Genomic DNA, 19,442 nt, shown 5'->3' on the forward strand with positions numbered 1-19,442 from the left:
TTGGTCAGAAGCTGAGGAAAGCAGGACCCCTTGGGTAGAGTCAGGCATACCAGATGGTATGCTCTGACTCAGGCAGACACATTATGACATTGCAAAAATAAAATAAAAATTTAAAAGGCACAGCAAGAGCATCTGAGGGAAAAGAGGGAACTTGAGTTCAGAGTGAACTGTGGACATGTCTCTCGGGGACTTTCCAGCCACTGGGTACAGCCAACTGTGCAGCCCATTGCTGAAGAATGGGTCAGGGCAAAAGCAGGCCTCTCTCCTCCATGCACAGAGCTGGTGTCTGCCAAGACTGCAAAATGAGAACCAAATGTTCTAACCCAAATGGATAGCAAGCACATTCCCCTTTCATGGGTTCACTAATAAAAATACAAGAAAAAAATTTGATTTCGATATTCACTCACCACAGCATAGTAACTTTAGGACTTGTATTCATCCAAAGGGTATTTGAAATGTCTGAGGATACTGAGAAAACTAAGCAAAATGACCTCAGTGAGAACTTACAGCGACACATTAGCAGGATGCGAATGTGGCGAATTGGAGCTGAGCAGCTGCACACTTCTGAGGTCCTGCTTGCTTTTTTTCAAACTCCAAATCCCTGCACCAAAGCACATGTTACCTTATTTCCCCTTGGACATTCCCAGAGGCTGTCCTTTCGTTGTATCCACTGTGCAGACACTGCTCTATGGCTGCATCTCCAGGGAGAAAAGTGCCAGACAGAGAGCAAGTTGCGGGCTGAAAGGCACAGACAGCCTTTAAACTCCAGGGCATTTCATCCTAGTGATGCTCCTGAGGAACCAGGCTGTGTGTGTCAACTGTTTACAGATTCTTCCTTTCTCCTTGCCTGGTCCCCACAACCATCGTCCCTACCCCCAGTAGTCAGGGGGCTAGGTTCCTCTCCTGGCCACTAGGTGGCAGGCTATATTCTCTGGGCAGCTCTGGTAGGAGAGCATTTCTGCTCAAGATGCACTCAGCTTGGGTAGCAATGATAGAAGACTGCCACTGTGGGCTTGTGTAGAGAGCTTGTTGCAAGCAGCCGGAGGCAAACTTTTGCAGAAGTGGTGTAAGCAGTACACGCGCTGATTCCCAGATGTACCAATTGAAGAAGATTCCTAATACAAACTTGTTGATTTTCTCATCATGACTGATATCACATTTCCATACCTATAAAAATAGTCCTAACTAATAAAGAGGGAATATGGTAATTGACCATCACACTTTCACAAGAGGGCTGCACCCACAGCCAATAAAAAGGGAATATGCTAATTGACTGCCATGCCCTAACAAGGTAGCAGTGCCCACAGCCACAAGATGGCAGTGCCCAGTGCCCTCAGCCCTGCCTCATTCAGCCAGAGTCCCCTAAGCCCCACCGGGGGGTGGCAGGTGCCGTGCGCCTCATCCAGCTGGAGTCCCCCAGTCACCTCAGCTCCGCAGGGGAAGGGAGTTGGGGGCAATCGGGCCGGCAGGGGAGCGCAGCTGGGGACTATCATGTCGGCAGAGGGGCAGTTAGGCATCAATAAGGCCAGAAGCAGAGTGGTTAGGGGGCTATCAGGCTGGCATGCAGAGTGGTTAGGGGCAATCAGGCAGGCAGGCAGGCGAGTGGTTAGGAGCCAGCAGTCCCAGATTGTGAGAGGGTGCAGGCTGGGCTGAGGTACACCCCCACTCCCATGCACAAATTTTGTGCACTGGGCCTCTAGTGTGACATATAAAAGCTAGGAAGAAAATCAGCATTATGTCCTAGAACATTGAGGTTAGATTTTTTTAAAGATACATTATTCTTACACACCACAGAGCAGCCTTGCCTAAATATTCTCCCACCACTCACTTTTGCCATCAGGAATGCTTTTCAAATTTGACAGGTCATGTTTCCAGTGTCTATTCTTCAAGAATCAAACCAATTACTGTTAAGATCTCCCATTTATTGGGGATGCACCATGTACCCATGCATACTACTTATTTAATCCAATGCATTTCTTACAATGACCCTCGGAAGGTTTGTTATGTCCATTATACTAATAAGGATGCTAAAAGGTTAGAGAGATAAAGTGTCTGCCAAGATTGCAAAATGAGAACCAAATGTTCTAACCCAAATGGTGTAGCAACACATTCCCCTTTAATTGGTTAACTAATAAAAATGGTGGTGAGTGGCTGAAAGAGGGTTTGAACTCAACTAACTGTTGCAGTGAAGAAATTTAGCCCTAAATGTTAAGGCTTTTTCTAAAGCTTGACCTTCTGAATAAGAAGCCAATCTGCCCAGTCACACATTTAGTCATGCCATTTCTGGAGGAGAACAAAGCATGGTGAAGGGACTAGGAGCCTTTTATTTCAGTGAAAATGAATGAGTCAGAGTCTGCAGTATTTTATACTTGAGTGCTCAGTGCAAGTAAGACAAAGTCGGGATCTGCCGGTGGGAGGTGGGTGAGAAAGGACACTGAAGTGGGGGCAAGCAGGCACTACTACTTGATTTAAAATCAAGCTTTCAGGCACTCCAGCCAAAAGCTGAAACAGGAAGAACCTACAGAAGAGCAGGTGGGGTGTAGGATGTGGAGAGGATGATCAGAATGATGATGCTGATGATGACAGCTAACATTTATAATGTGGCAGGCACTGCCGTGCCTCATAAACATTCATTGAATCCTCAAGAACCCCCGTGGTAGATATCCCCATTTTATAAATGAGAGAATTGAGACCGTGAGTTTAAGCAATTGACCAAGGAAAGATCGCTGGAAAGGGTTGGACCTTGAATTCTAATCCAAACAGTTTAGCTCTAGAGTCAATGGTCTCAGCTGCCAGAAATTATAAGCACCAAGTCTGTATTTGAAAGGATAATAAAGAGTATGAAGGAATCAGTGAAAGGTCAGGATTGAGAAAGACATTTGAGAAAGTGTCATCTTCGCTGTAATTTGATTTAGGTTGGGTATCCCCCTGTTGAATCTCCTTGACAAACTAAATGTTTATCCATTGCCCATTTTCTTTTGCTAACCCCTTCCCTTACCACTTTCTCTGTCTGTGAGACTTAAAACCACTGTCCAGACTACTTTGCTGAGTTACAAGCCAGTTAAAGAACAAAGCCAAACTGGTTGGTCATCAAAGCAAGTGTGCACAAGAAAGACATTTTGGTTTCATGGTGGAAATGTCTGCGTGGCGCAGACAAGCACTACTTGAACTAAATTGGTACAAGCAATGGGCTATGTTTCCTAAAGGCAAATTCAGATTAAGTACATGGCCTCACTTTCTTTGGTTATGAATTTTATGATTTATTTTTATTTCCCTTTTTCAAAGGAAAACTTTCTAAAGTTGCTGATTTAAAACTTGTGAGATAGTGAAAGGTGTCTTTTGAAAGTGGTCAGGTAGAGTTGAAATTCACCAGATATTTCTTAAGTACCTACTTCATGCACATATTTAAGTCAATGTTTAGAATGAATTGTATTTCACATCCTGGAAAATTTTAACATGTAAGAAGGATCATTAGAGAAAAATATTATTTTAACCAAGAAATTAAATAATTATTTCAGCATCACTTCTCTAGACATTATCACTGATGGCTCTTCTTCCTCTTACATTTCCTCTCTGGATAAAAGGTACACCTTCAACCTAATTGCCCAATCTCCTGTCATTTCTGACTCTTTACTTTCCTTGACATTTCATATGCAATCAACCATTTTCTCTATATATCTTGTTATCTTTTGCATTCTCACTGATGTCACTATTGATCAGGATCCCATAACCTGATGTTTGAACTACTGACATAATGTCCTCAATCTATATTATTGATGCATCACCATGTCCCAACAGTGCAAATCTGATCCCATCACTCAACCTTCAAATTAGTAGGTATACATACATTACCCAATAAATATATAAAACTCTTTCACCTGGCTCACAATGCCCTTAAAGACTTGTCCTCTAAAGACTTGACTTTCTCAGCCTGAGGTCCAGCCACAAACCTTCTCCACCAATGTCCCCACCACCAGAGCTCATTCAAACACATTATGTATCCCAACAGTACCAAACAGCATATAGTTCCCTAAATAGGCCACGCCTCAGCCACTTCTTTGTTTGGTATGTTCCTGACCATGTAAATTCTATTCTTTCTGCCTCTACTAATACCCACCTTTATCTCCCTTCTGTTTACCTAAAAAACACCTTCTTACCCTTCATTCCTAACACAAATATCATCCCTCTTTTATAAACTGCATTTCCATGCGACTTTCTGGATCTCCTCATGTAGAAATCCTCAAGTTGTTTTGCATGGTTGGTTTATGTGTTTTTCTCCCTGATAAACTCTAAGTTTGTTGTAGACATTGCCTTCTATGTTTCCATCACCAGCAACTGACACAGTGCCTGTTTTAACAAGTTCTCTAAAAAATATGTTTTAAGTGAGTGACCAGCAAAGATCCACTTCTCTAGTCTCTGGTGAAGACCTAGCTGCTCCCTTAATGGTGACTCAGCACTCAAAAATAGTTCACTTCTAAGAAAATAAGTCAATTTCAAGTCCTGCTCTACCACTGCCTGGTAATATATATTTCTGTCTCTCACTGGACATGTAGAAAGTAAATGCTAAGAAGATTTAGATCTGGTAGGTCACAGTGTTATGAATGCTGTTTCAGGTATTTCATTTGGGGGAGAGAAATGCTTTGAAATGATTAATTAAATGGTTTGACTCTGCAATAATTGAAGTATATTTGTGTGTGGGGGGGAAAGACTATGACTGGATCATTTTGATGAATTGCATCTAAAACACTCCCTTTGTATAATGAATTTATATTCTTGAATGCTGTGATTACAGTGAATTTTAATTTGCATGTGATGATAGTGATCTCATTTGTTACTACTTGAATTTGATTAAAATGTTTTTGATTAATTGATATAAATTGTTTGGGTGGTAGGATAAAGTAAGCTTTTTTTTCAAAATTCTGTATTTCTAATAATGTTCCTTTTATTTGTATTACCCCTTAGAACTGGTCTAGCTGGGGCATGCAAGTCATATGTCTTTCAGAACATAACGTTTCATACCGGGTAAAAAAAGTTTGCCTCAGGTATAATTCTCTGAGTTAACAATTCATTTTTTTCCTTCAAGCTCAATACCCTTGGTAGAGATGGAATTCTTGAGGAAGAAATAAACAATGGAAAGATAATATCCTTTTCTCTAGCTTCTTGGCTAAAATAAATTCTCTACCTTTCCTAAGTCACTTGGCCAACTATTTTTTTGGCTCCCTCCCAATTTCCCCCAACACATACACACACATAAGAAGCAGAGAACAAATATTTCTCAAGCTCCTTCAGTGTGTTCTGTGCTATTATATACAATCTGTTATTTAATTTGTACAACCTTGCAAAATAAAGATAAACCAATTTTTATAGCTGTGAAAACCGAGACTCAGAGAGTTGAAATAATCCTTCCAAGACTGTCCACTTAGCTTGTGATTGAGTTGATTTGAACCCATGCCTGCCGGGCTTCTCTTTAAGCTCTTTGTGCTGTCGTATTATATCCTCCATTACTCCTGAGCTGCAGAAAATATTCCTGTTGGTATGAAAAGGGGAATCAGTTACAGAATTTCAACCCTCAGTAATATACTAAAGAAACTCACAGAGGAGGTAGAATTGAAAGGAAAGCTAAGTAAGAGTGTTTGATTTCTTAGGCCGGAAAAGATAGAGCAAGTTATCTAGCAATAGATAACTGCAGGCACAAAGGGTCTGATGCAGGGCTACTTGGAGTCACCTCCAGCAGCTGTAGGAGCTCTCTAAGGTCAATCCATGGCCCATGGCTTCTTTCTCCTGTATTCTCTTCTTTGGAGAACTCAAGCATCATTGTACTTTCAATTCTCAAGTATTCTTTCTAGAGGTCTAAATGACAACTGGATAGTTCCATCTTAATACCTGGCATCAACTCAACCCCAACTCACTCATACCAAATAAATTCTCCTGTAATGGTTTCTTTATTTCTGTATTTCTGTTTCTGTAACAAGTGTTATTTCCCACCCTCAAAAGGTTAGTTGTGCTTAATTGGTCCTTGTCCTCAACTTAAACATATTAAATCAGATATTACAAGTTATTGAACTATTAGATGCTACTTTAAATTGTATTTTTCAAACATTTGGGTTTTTATCCTCATTTTTATTTCCACAACTGTTATATAGATCCAATACCTCATCTCAGTCTCTTCACATCTGAATTACTGCAATGGTGATTAAACCCAATAAATTTGACCAACTCAAAAATAGGCAGTGCTTTCTCACGCCCTACATGTTGAAAAACACTCTGACAATTCAAGGCTCTTCATGATCTCTTCAGCTTCTCTTTCTTACCTTTCCAACCTTACCTCACACTGTTCTTGAGCTTTAATCTTCTGTATAAGTCAAGCTGCCTCACCCATGGACCCCGAACATTTCTGTACATTAATGTTTCTACAAAGCATTTACTGAGCATGAAATTCATTCCCACTCATCTTACTCAATCCAGCTTATGCCATTTATAAAGCCATTATTCACTCTAGTCCACAGAAGTACTAGACATATATATCCCATATCAATGACTTGACCATTCACTGGGATACACACACACACACACACACACACACACACACACACTCACACATATGAGGGGGGCCTTTAAGTTATTATAATATGTGTGATATCTTACCTCTGTAATAAATTTCTCTCATACCTTCAATTATTATGAATTCTCCATAGTATATAAAAAATGTTCTTTCTTTAAAAAAAAAAAAACCTGCTGTAGATTTTTTACAGGACATCTTTCTAAAATGATGAAAGCTTTATTTAGTCAAATTACAACCGAACTTCATTAGGTTAAAATTCTATTGCAACAGAAGTAGTAATATACAATACATAGTCATATAAATCTAAAATAATAAAAGCGTAACATGCTAATTAGACCAGACATCCTTCCAGACAACCTTCCAGACCAAGCCAGGGCTGCGAGGGAAGCCCGGGTACCGAATGCCTGCCAGCGGCCAGAGAGAAGCCCGGATCCCAGGTCTCGGGTGCCGGAGAGAAGCCCGGGTTTTGGGTGCCAGAGGGAAGCCAGTGCTGGCAGCCGGGGGAAGGAAGGCCTACTCTTGCATGAATTTCATGCATCAGGCCTCTAGTATATAAATATAGAGCTAGAGCTAGAGAGAGACATATAGGGTGTCCCAAAATATATATACACACATTTTGAATAATTACAAAGACTGTATTTATTAAAAATATATTTCATTTTCAAAATTGAGCTATCAGCTATTACAGTATATATACTTTTTTGGGGGAAACCCTGTAGATATAGATCAACCAATTGAAGATAAAGCCAAAGTCACGTGACAGAGGACTTCTCCAGAAAGGGAAAGAATGGTAGATGGGCACTTGGGGATCAGGTGAGGTGAGGTGCAGATTTTGTCCTGAATTTGATAGGAAGCTTTGGAAGGTTTGAGAAGTTACATGATAACATTAATATATTAAAAATATCCCTGTCATTTCTATAGATAGAATAAAATGTAGAATGTAAAGAAGAGAAGGGAGAAATCAGATATCAATTATGACAGGCTAAGTAAGAGAAGATGATGGTTTAAAGGAGAAAGTAAGACTTAATGATTATTGTGTTATATATAAAGGAAAGAAAAAATTGAAGGTGAGCTCCACGTTTTTTGGTCCATGTAAATGGAAGGATTGGGACCTGTGTAATTCAGCTTTGGGGGTGAGAGTTATGAAAGGTAAAATCAAGTGTTAATTTTGGACATGTTAATATTATACCCTCTGCACTCAGAGGAGAAGTCCTATCTAGAGATTTAAAAAGGGGTTCGGGGGAGTCATGCACATTTGATGAGAGTAAGACTAAAATTTGAAAAAAACTTTTTGTAAGGGGGGATGGTAAAGGAAAGGAAAGGAAATAGGAAGAAAGATGAGTTTGGATTTGGAATTTTTAGATTCATGGTGCCTAAGAGACATATAAGTGAACAAGTCCAAGGACCTGCTCAAAAACTGGCCTGAAGATCAAGACAGTTTGGTATTTGAAGTTTGGGAGAGCCAAGGGCAGAGCCCAGTCTGAGAACTGAACCAAAAAGTCCTGGATGTTAGTATTAAATATACCTAAGACCCAAATACAATAATACCATAAAAGAAAAAGGGGATGATTAAAAAATGAAGGAGTGGCCAATGGTTCTAATGTTATAGGAAAGTAAAATTAGGTGGAGTTAAGAGTCTTCATCACTGAATATGGTAACCAGATGTTGGTTTGGACATTTTTTTTTAAAAGCAATTTCAGTCCCCATGTCTTTGGAGAAGTTTTTTATCTCCCAAAATGCCCAAGCAAAGATGGAAGTCTGTGTTCATTCATCAAGTAGAACTCTCATTAGTAGCTACTGGATTCCATAGAATTAACTTTGATATAATGTGCAAACCACCAAGATGCAGTGGGACACCTGTGACCGAAGATCTTGTTGGTACCAGGAGCACTGAGATCCCATGGCAGTCTCTTCAAAGCCTCTACCTGTGATGGGTTTCAGTTCTTGAGATCCTCCTCACTTGCTGTGGCCAAGTTTCATATTCCTAAACCCATTACATATACAACCACAAGTTTATAAACGGTGGGCTCCAGGAGCAGGCAAAGCAGCACTCGGGTTTGGCAGCCCTGCCCTGAGCATGGCAATCCCACCCAAGGACTGTGCTGCCAAGTACAGGGCAAACTGGTCCTGAGAAATGTGATGAGCAAGGCCCCCTAGAGGGCAGCAGAGCCTCACAGGACCAGGAAGATATACTGCACCAAACAGGGGTTAGTGGGCAGTTTCACTAAAGGAGACACAAGGGGGCAATATACACTTTTATGGAGAATGGAATTGAGATTAATTTTGGTGAATTAAAGGAAGCCAGTTATACAAGAGGTAGAAAGACCTAAGTTGTATACCACGCAACAAAAACAAATAGGCTAAAAGGAGAAGAGTTGGGCAGCTGTCAGTCATAGGCCAGCAAGATTCTCTGCTAGGTGAATATTTAGTACCTAAACAATAATAATATGTAGGTACCATTTGCTGAAAATCTACTAGTCATCCTGTCTGCTATGAGCTAGATAGTATTTTAGGCACCAGAGAGATGTAAATGATATCCCATAACTCCTCTCCTCACAGTAGAGCCAGAGATGTGAGCCGATGTCAATAGAGAATTGTAGGTGTTTTAAGTCTCTGTAGGAGGTACTTCGGGTACACAAAGAGAAAGTAGTTATATGAGAGGGGAACAGAAAGGATAATATGATGGTATTTATTCTGGTTGTGGTGGGTTTCTTTTCTCTCCCCTGATTTCTCTAGATCTTTCCGGAAAGAATCCATCTTTTTTCTTCATTCATTCATTCATTCTTTTATTCCGTACATTTCTTTATTGAGCCCTACCTGATTTCAGTCACTGTTGTGGGCATTGGGTTACAGATGTGGTGTCTGACATGGCAATTATAGGCAAGGCAATGAGCTTGCCCCTGTTGGTTTTCTTCCCCCTCCCCTCTCCTTACCAGGTCCTCTTTCTAGCAATGAAGGAGAAAACTAAGCCCTTCAGTTCTAATATGTCTGTGTGAGGCAGAAAGGTAATAGGAAAAGAACATCATGCCTTTTCACTTGACTAACTGTTCTTACCACTTATACATTCAACAAATAGTGACTGTGCACACAAGCCTAGCTTCTGCCTGTCGTGCCAGGTTAAGTTCAAGTTCCACCATGACATTTTCCAGTTTAGTCCTAGGATCTTCCCATCTTTTAAATATCATCACTAGCCTTCTCCAGGTTTGTAAGGATTTTTGAGACAATGTGTAAAAACTCCTAACATAGTGCCTGGCTATGTTTGCTTTTCCTCCTTTTCTTCTTATTCTTTGGCTTCTCTTGGAGTTTTGTGTTGATTTTTTTTTTTTTTTTCTGAATTGGCTTTCTTTTCCCTGTGGTAACTTTGATTCTTTTCTTTCACCTCATGTTCTAGAGTATGAGCTTTAGCATTCAACAGCCCAGATATGTGCCCTGGCTTTGCCCTAACTGTGACTTTGAGCAGATTACTTCATGACTCTTATTTCGTTTCTTTATCTGTAAAATGGGGATAATCACAGAACCTATCTTATAGTAAGTATGTTTGTAACATTTCGTTATGTTAAAATCCGTTTAAAACATCAATGCTATGAGTTAGGTAGCATTGCTTCCATTATGCAAAGCGAAAATTTAAGAAAAGTTATATAAGTTACCCAAAATCATACAGTTAGAAGTAGCAGTGCTAAGAATTCAAAACCATATTAATTAACTCCAAAGCCAATTCACTTAATTAGCATGATTTGTTGCCTATCTCAAGTCAACTAAAGTGTAATCAATTTAGAAAAATTTGAAGAACTTTCATGTATCTATATGGGTGTGTTTGTATGCTTATATAGAGATATGTGTGTGATTTTGTGTATGTATGTGTATACGTATATGTGTATACATATAGTATATCTGATGCTATATGACTGCATACATTAATTTACTATATTCTGCTGATAAATTCCAGTATTTTCAGACCACCATCCAACTCCTAGTTCAGTATCTAATGATAATCAGTACATGAGAAACACTAGTGAATCTACCAAAGAAAAGGCCTTACAGAATAATTTGTAATGTTTTTTATATCTCCCATTATGAAATTAAAGCAATCTCACTTTCAGTATATTGTGATAGACACTGAGCAATGTGGAATCTGCTTAGAAATGGTAAACTTAGTAAATCCCTCCATTAAAATTATATTTGATTACAAGAAAGCACAATACATTATCTGGAACCAGGAGAAATATAATTCCCTTTATTAAATGATACTATTAAAACAATGTGATGAATAGAAGAGAAGTAGACAGGCAGTTTCCAGTTATAGACTTGTGATTTTATTATTTTGTCCAGTGTAGAGGAATCAGATGATTCTTTTGAAAGCTCAAGTAAGAGCACAATTCAACAGGCCCAAGGCTTCCCTCTCTGTGGGCATCGTTCCACTCTCAGGCAGCTCTCCCTCTCACAGGAAACATGCCCTCCCTTCACCTCACCCTCACCTACATACAGAGACCAGGAATACTGCAACCCCCGTCTGTACCCCTACTTCATCTTGGTTTTATCAAAATTCCTTGGCCAAATTTGAAACACTTTTGATTTGTTCCTCAGTCATCAAGGGACAGAGGTCTGGGGAAAAAAAAGGAAGAGTCTTCAGTTAAAAAAAAAATGAAGGTGGGACAGGAGCAACAAAGGTGAAGTGCCGGGGTTCTTGTTCCAGCATTACAAAGGGTTCAGCAATCTGGAGAAAGGCTGTGTGTAGATTAAATAAGAGTCCAAAGATGAAAGATAATTTTGAAAGGCATTGGGGGTCAGAGGAGCTTCAGCTAAAGGAGCTAAAGTTCTCCTTGTCTCAGGACCCTTGCTTTTTATTAACACAGTTTGTCCTAAGGCAAGGTGGAGATAATACACTTCAAAGGGTAGGGTACAGAAGCATTGTCAGATTGGGGAATAGCCTATGGCTGTTCAGGTGTTTGGCCAACAGGAGGCAATAACATGTAGATTAAGATGCCCTGAGCTGTCTGGCAGCAAACAGTCATCCTATTCAAGTTTGGGGGAAGTGCCTTTCAGCCATTCCAACAGGTGATTACATATGTGACTCAGCCCTTGTTGAGACCCCAAGTTTCATCAACCTTTTGATGAAACTCTTGCAATTATGACATGCAGGAATTGGCTTCCATCAGTGAAGGAAGAAGACTAGAGAAAGAAAGAAGGGCAGCAAACAGAACAACTTTGTTGAGATAAGAATTCTGAATGAACATCTGTGTACAACAGAAGGAAAAAACTAGCCAGATGGAAGAAGGCTTGGATAAACATTACCACCTCGCCTTTGATAAATATTGTTGCCTTTACCTTTTTCACACCTGCATACATGCAAAAAGCAACTACTGTCTACTGGGCCCTATGCTAAGTGCTTATGATAAAAGCAGACATGCCTTTGCTCCCAAAGGCTTACAGTCTAGTGAGGGAGATAATAAACCAGCGAGCAAATAACTATAATTTATAATGAGTGTTACGAAGAAAGAGACTATGTCTGTACTAGAGATCAACAGGGGAGAAAGGCTGAGATGAAGTAAAGAGAAGAGCTTCATCTATCTCCATCTTATTTTCAAATCCAGCCTAAACCACAGCAGCATAATTTAGGTTGTGGGAGCAGACAGACCATGAGAGCTAAGTCTAAATGGAAATAAAAATTAAAGATTCATTAACCCACAAATTTAATGAAGATGATACAGGTCATGTCCCATAAGAGGATTCATGGTTTCATAAGTATTAGGGGACATGTAAGGAAAAAAAAACAGGACAACATATTTTGTATTAGAACTGTCTGAGAAAAAAAAAAAAACCTGCCTGGTTATAGAAATTATTAATAAGAAAAAAAATGACAGGCATGAAAGTAGCATTATTATGCACCCTATTAAGATCAAGAATTTTACATAAATTGTCTGACCTGATCCTCAACATTTTCATTTTGCCGATGGGGAAATTGTAGAAAGCATTAGCAAGTCTGGTAACATAACACAGCTAATTTATGATTTTCTTAGGGGATAGGAGGAAAGCTGAGATGCAGGAATAGAGTCAAGTTTTGTGATACTTGAAGTTCATACAATTTGGTTGATAGTTACAAAACAGTCATGGGGATGTGAAGTACAGATAGGAAATATAGTCAATAAAATTGTAATAATAAGGTATGGTGTCAGGTACTGGCGGTATCACTTCATAAGGTATCTAAATGTCTAATCACTATGCTATACACCTGAAACTGATATAATATCAAATGTCAACTGTAATTAATTTTTTAAATTTAAAATAAAGGAAAAATAAAGTTAAAACAATTGGGAAGGCTCTACTTAAAAAGAAAAGATTACAAAATGTGAATACAAAGATAGGAACAGAGACTTGCAAGGGACTGCTTTCAGGGAGGGGCTTTGACTTTCCATCATTTGCAAAGTAAATCTGCTTCCATAGGAAGCACGGAGGTTGGGGCTCCAGCAGACCCCAGGCTGAGAAAATCAAGTTGCTGAGAGTAAACTGTAATCAAGGTCAATACCAAAGAGGGGTTGGGCTTCCTCTCTACTCGGGTAGAAAGGGTCAAAAAAGGCAAAGGCAGGGGCTCAAGCCAGTAATCAGAAAAGACAAGGAAGGGTTTGAAAAATAGCACAGTTGCTTATGTGCCTGAGGCCATTTAAAGAGGAACCAGGCCCAACAAATGACCCAGCTAGTGTTTGTAAACAGCATCTTTAGTGAGAAACAACATGCGGCATATAATTAACCAATCAGGTAACCTTGAGCAAGTTACTTAATCTCCCTGTGTCCTAGCTTTTCCTCATTTGTTAAATAAGGATAAGACAGTACATAATTCATAGGGATGTGGTAATGATTTATATCAATAAATTTAGATACTTAGAATCTGTCTGGTGTATTCTAAGTGCCCAGAAAACATTGACTCTTTCGGTCATCATTACCCAGCTTGATCCAACTCCAAAGTTCTTACATTTGTTCATGCACAACATGTTAGGAGAAAATCCTGTTGGAAAACTACTCATCAGACTTTAGGAAGAATAATTATTTTGTCTGGAAATCCCTCAGTCCTAAATAAAAGCCAGCAACTTTTAATTAATGCTTTACTGCAATGTTTCTTTACGCTGATCCTGTCCTTGTATGGAGACCCTCCCCTCTGGTCAACATTTTGTTCTTCCCTGAAAAGTTTTCCCTATTGAGGATGTTGTGTAAGGCTGTGAAGCACCTTAGAATTAGTTTTAAAACCTGTCTCTTCCTGGGTTTCTATTGATTGTGAAACAAACAGCAAAGCTGAAGGAAAGTACACAATGAAAAGGCAATGACTTAAGATGATTCATTTCTGAAAACAAGTTCTCATCATAAGTGGGATTAAAATACATGCTTTGGGAATTCTCTAGAAGCTAAATGAAAGGCTTTATCCAATACAAAATTTAACACATTTCCATAATATTGCTGTGCTGTAATTTATTAAACGATTCTCCAGTGGTTTGTTTGTTCTTGTTTTGTTTAGGTTTTTTGTGTTTTTTTTTTTTTTCTTTTTGCTATTTTCTGTAACACTAAAGGGACAAACTTTTTTACAGAAGCGTTTGAGCTGCTGTTGAATTATTCCCTTAGAATAAATTTGTCTGAATAGAATTCCTGGGTCAATATAGCTGATTCTTTACATTTTAATTGCTTATTTGCACTGCTTCCCCACCTGTCAACTTCTACCTTCCTTTTATTTTATAGAGGACGGAGCAATATGTTCCCTGGCAGCTTCTCAAATACTTTCAAAACTTATGTTCATTCCTGACACTACTTTCTGGGACCATTAATCAAGCTCAATTTTTGTCTGTAATCTGAAATCTTTGAGTGAATCAACCTGACATTTCAAGTCTGGGCAAAAGCTATTTTTCTGCGTGTAGAGACCACAAGACCTGCTGGAACACGTAGTAAACCATTCTAATATATTTCCTTATGAGTAGATCCATGGAGGGCAGGAGGATGAGATGGAAATAAGGAATTACTTGGCAATATTACTCTGTGATATTGAACTAGAGTAGGTTACTCTTTCCCTCTAAACTGAAGATCCACAAGGACTTCCCTTCTGTCTTCTTCTAGAATCCTCCTTTGGCCGACTGGGCTTGGAAGATTGACCTGGATTTTCTTTCAGCTCTTTTTGTAACACCTTAGAGTTGTTGAAATTTTCCAACACCTCATCTTGTCCATCTCCTGATATCACACAGTATCCCACATAGAGACACTGAGTGTCAGGTCTCAGCAATGCCACTTCACCAGCCTGCAGATTTCTGTGTGTTCCTGAGAATGGCAGTCTGTTGACCTGTTCGCAGGGTGCCTGGAGTTATTCCAGTTCCCCATAATGTAGTCAAATTTGACCTTTGAAAAAATAGGTGTATATTGTGTTCAAAGCCTAGCTCCACTAAGCACACACTATTTCCTTCATGTGTGACCTTTTCAGTCTCTGAAATGGGTTATCAGATTATTTAGATAGGTTGGTGTTTTGTTTTTTTTCAGCATAAAAATGAATAAAAATGAGGTGTTAATAAAGAGCATGAGGTTTGGAAGTACAACATGTGGTTTCTAACCCCATTTCTGTGACTTACCATTTATGTGGCCTTGGCCAGACTATGAAGCTTTCTAAGCCACAGGTTCCTTATCTGAAGGGTGAGGATAATAACCACATCACTGAGTTTGTTGAGATAATTAAATGGTATTGGGAAAGCTTCTATAATATTTTGAATGATACTCAAATATATGTTTCAGTTTTTCTCCTTGCTTTATCACTGTTGGGATCCAAAATTAGGGTGGTTAAAAAGGTAACATGGCAATAAATATGGGAAATAAAATGCATTGTGCTGCACTGGGCCTCATACATTTACTTATAAGTGCTCTGACTTCTGATAGTTCCTGCTAGCTAATCGATTTGAGAATGCAGAGCTAAACCCATAGAAAATGGTTATTTTGGGTTTCCAGAACCAATTATAATGTAGTGGGGGGAGGCTTCCCCATACCAACATGAAATGCTCCTGACACCAGCTTGTGTCCTATAATTTACCTCAATTCTGACACTATCTACCCAGACATAGCATCAGATCCCACAGGATAATCAGTCCTAAACCCAAGTTACCACCTGTGCCTCTGGTTGACCAGATATAGATTAGAGGTTCCAACGACCCCCTCCTGGGACTCTAGATGCCAGTACTTCTGACTGATTGGCTGTAAATCATACATTTCCACCACTCCCTTCCCCCTTCTTCTCCGAACCCCCTTCCATCCATTTTGATTACTTTGCTAGAGTGGTTCACATAACTCTGAGAATCATTTTAGTTCTAGATCACCAGTTTATTATAAAAGGACGTAACTCAGGGACAGCCATATGAAAGAGATGCATAGGACAAGGTGTGGGGATAGGGTGTGGAACTTCCATGCCTTCTCCATGTACCCTCTACAGCATTTCTATGTGTTCACCAACCCAGAAGACACCTTTATCACTCTCAGCACTTGGGAAATTACAAGGGATTTTGGGAGCTGTGAACCAGGAGCCAAGGTCATCAAACTGACCAAATACATTTCTTTTTTATAATTCACAATATGGCACTGGTTATGACTATAATGATCATTAGCTTCCAATAAGTAAACAGTGGTATTTATATCATGTGGGCCAATTGTTTAGGCATTCTCTAAATAAGGATATTTTTTACCCAGGCTATCTAACCCCCTTTTTCCCTATACAAATCTAAATCTATGAAGATCCTAATAGTATGTATAAAAAGGAACAATACTTTAAAAAATAAAGCCAATTAGGTAAGACTAAATTATTTGTCAGTAAGTTTCTTCTTTAGGGTCTTCATAAATACACACACACACACACACACACACACACACACACAACTTATAACTACCTAAACCTAAATAAATGCTATATGTAATCTTAGAAATTCTTAGACTCATCCTTGATAGAAAAAGTAATGAAAGCAAAGTAAGAGGTAGGAAGATTTTGGCATCAGAAAACCGAAAACCTAATTCAAAGTGGCTTACATTATAAGGAAATTAATATCATATAAAAAGAAGTTCTAAGGTTAAAAAAGCTAATTCACTGGTTCAGAAACATTGCCCAGAAACCAACCTTCTTTTAATTTCTCGTTTTTTTTTGGAATGCTGGATTAGCTTCTCTCATGCCTGCAACATGGTTGTAGCATTGTCGGGTAGTACATCCAGGCAACTGTCCATAGCAAAAAGGGATCATGTTTTCCAGCTAAGACTTAAAAAAAATGTTCTTAGAAACTTCTAGAAGACCCTCTCTCATGATCATTGGCTGAAACTGATAAGAAAAATGGTGTTATAATTACCATCTTAGTTTTATCAGGACCTACCTCCTGAAGGTAATAATGTGACACCTTGTTATGAAGAATGTGGCCAAGTGAAGGAGAGGCAAATACTTTTTTAAAAAATGATTATCTTTTATATGAACGTCATGGCTTCAGTGTATCACACCCTGCCAATCATTTTCTCTATATTTTTTGCTTATCCCATTAATTAAGCTTCCTGCCCAAAGTAGCATCCCTAAATGTCTTCCTCTACATATTTCTAACAATGTTCTCAAAGAATCTGCAATATCTATTAGAAAAATTCCTCTACATAGGTCATAGTATGTCTACTCAAACAACATTTACATCATTAGCCTCCTCACTCAGGGAGGATGGAAAATCTTTGTTCTTGACATTAAGGGAAAGTAATAGAATTCACCAATGGAATCTTCCCAGCATCTCAGAAATAGTATCATGTTGGGGACTTCCACTTACACCTATTGTTCTTTGTTTCATCCTCTGGACTTTTCCCTTCAAAACATTTGAAGGATCTGTCTGTAATCCCTCCTTGACAATACAGACCTTCCTTCATCTTCAACTCTTCACTAAACACTCCATATACTGTCTTCTATTTAACTAAAACCAAAGTCTTCTCCTTTCCTTCCAGCTTCAGATATCATCTCCCCAATTTCTGCTATTTCAACTAATATATACATTATTATTAATTTTTAATTTCTTCATTTTATCCAGTCTTTCATCTCATTTTGGACTCATTTAGCCAGTCTGGATCACATAGCTTATATAGAAATTTCAGTAATCCAATGTTTTCTAGATATTGGTAGGGAAGGAGAAATGGGAGTGAAGAAATGGAACTTTTTATTTAAATCATTATGGAGAAATTACATTTTCAATCCAATCCTTAGTGATTCTTACCCCCACATCTTTTAAATTCACCAGATGAACATGGGCTCTTGTAGAATGGATGAAGAGGAACTAGGGTCTCCTGGATAAAGGAGGTATGAAAGGAACAACAACAAAAATTTTCAAGGAAGGTAGCTAAAGCTAATTTCAGAACAAATCATTCTTAAATTTATTAAAACTTTTGTGACAGTTCTTCATGCCAAGGTTATGGCCCAGAAATCAGTGTCAACACTATATGGAGCACAAATCTAGACCTTTGGAGGCTATTAAAAAAATAGCAGATTCAAAAACCCTAAATTCAGTATCTGGCATTTGGTAGGTAGTCAGTAAATATTTTCAGAAAACGCTTACATTAACAGTCTTATAAAAGTTTTTGAACAGGTAGGATGAGCAAGTCTGCCTCTATATTCTACATGCTCTCTGTGAACACTAAGCATTCTCATGGTATTTGCAACCATCTGTATGCTGATGTCTCCCCAGTGTATAACGGCCCCCTAACCTCCAGATTCTTATAGCCATGTGTCTACTGCATATGTCCACTTGGATATCGCACCAGCATCTCAAACTCAATATTCCAAAATTAAGCTTTTTCTTTCTACCTCAAATATATTCCTTCTTCTGTATTTTCTTAACTTAAATAAGTATACCACTAAAGGCAGTAACTGTAGTAGCATTCCACACATCTTTCTTACATTCATCATCTAATAAATCCTACTCATTTTACCTACCACATATTTTTGAAACTGTACCCTACTTTTCATCTAAGGCATCTCTCACGTGGACTATTGCAGTAGTATGAGTCTATTTAGTTGTGTTCACTCAAGTCCATAGTATTTTATCTAAATATCAATTCTGTGATTTTTTCTTAGCTTAAAATATCACAGTGGAATCTCTTAATCTACAGAATAAATTCATCCATAAGTTATATGTTTTATATGCCTCTCCAGCCCATTTTAACTCTGTCTTATTATATGCTTAATTACCATAAAAATACTAAACATTGTTTCCCTATATACACCATGTTGCAAACCTCTCCATGTGTTTGCTTTTGATTTTTCTTCTGCCTGCCTACTCATCTTTTCACACTGTTCCCACTCATCTTTCAAGATTTATCTTAGGCATCATATCTCACTAACTTTTTTTTTTTTTTGTCATTCTACTAGGGGTTAGGTAGATCTATTTGCATGTTCCTATAATAAAACTTTGCACATTGTTTGGAAATGATATGTTTTCCTTTCATCCTCCCACTCTTGATTGTGAGCTTATCAATTGCATAGAGTTACCCATGTGCCCTTATCACAGTGCCTTGCACATGGAGTATTCAGTAAATTATTTCAGTGATATAAACTAAACATATATAGTACATCTATAGGAACCTAAATGAAGGAACAAAATTTAAAGTCTTATACTCGATTCTCCACTGGCTGTCTTGTTAACTGTACCATTCATTTGCAAATGGGGCCAAGGAGATAAAAGGTAAATAACAAGCTTTCATAGTTTTGTTTCTAAAGTTACTAACATTGTTACTTAGAGAGAAGTTTAATGGAAATAGGAGGAGCTTTGAAATCAGAGAGGTCCCATTTCTATCTTAGGTTTCCCACACGATGTGAGATTGGGCTATTGACACTGATCCTCAATGCCTGTCTCTTTGGAATGAG

The 19,442-nt window shown here is 38.6% G+C and overlaps 1 protein-coding gene across 5 annotated transcripts in view; it reads left to right on the forward strand.

Annotated features, from left to right (window-relative positions):
• GRM5 (glutamate metabotropic receptor 5) overlaps positions 1–19,442 on the forward strand; it is a 417,372-nt gene that overhangs the window by 378,920 nt on the left and 19,010 nt on the right. The window lies entirely within an intron of this gene.

This window comes from Eptesicus fuscus, chromosome 13 (genome assembly GCF_027574615.1).
Source record: "Eptesicus fuscus isolate TK198812 chromosome 13, DD_ASM_mEF_20220401, whole genome shotgun sequence".
NCBI classification, from domain to species: domain Eukaryota; kingdom Metazoa; phylum Chordata; class Mammalia; order Chiroptera; family Vespertilionidae; genus Eptesicus; species Eptesicus fuscus.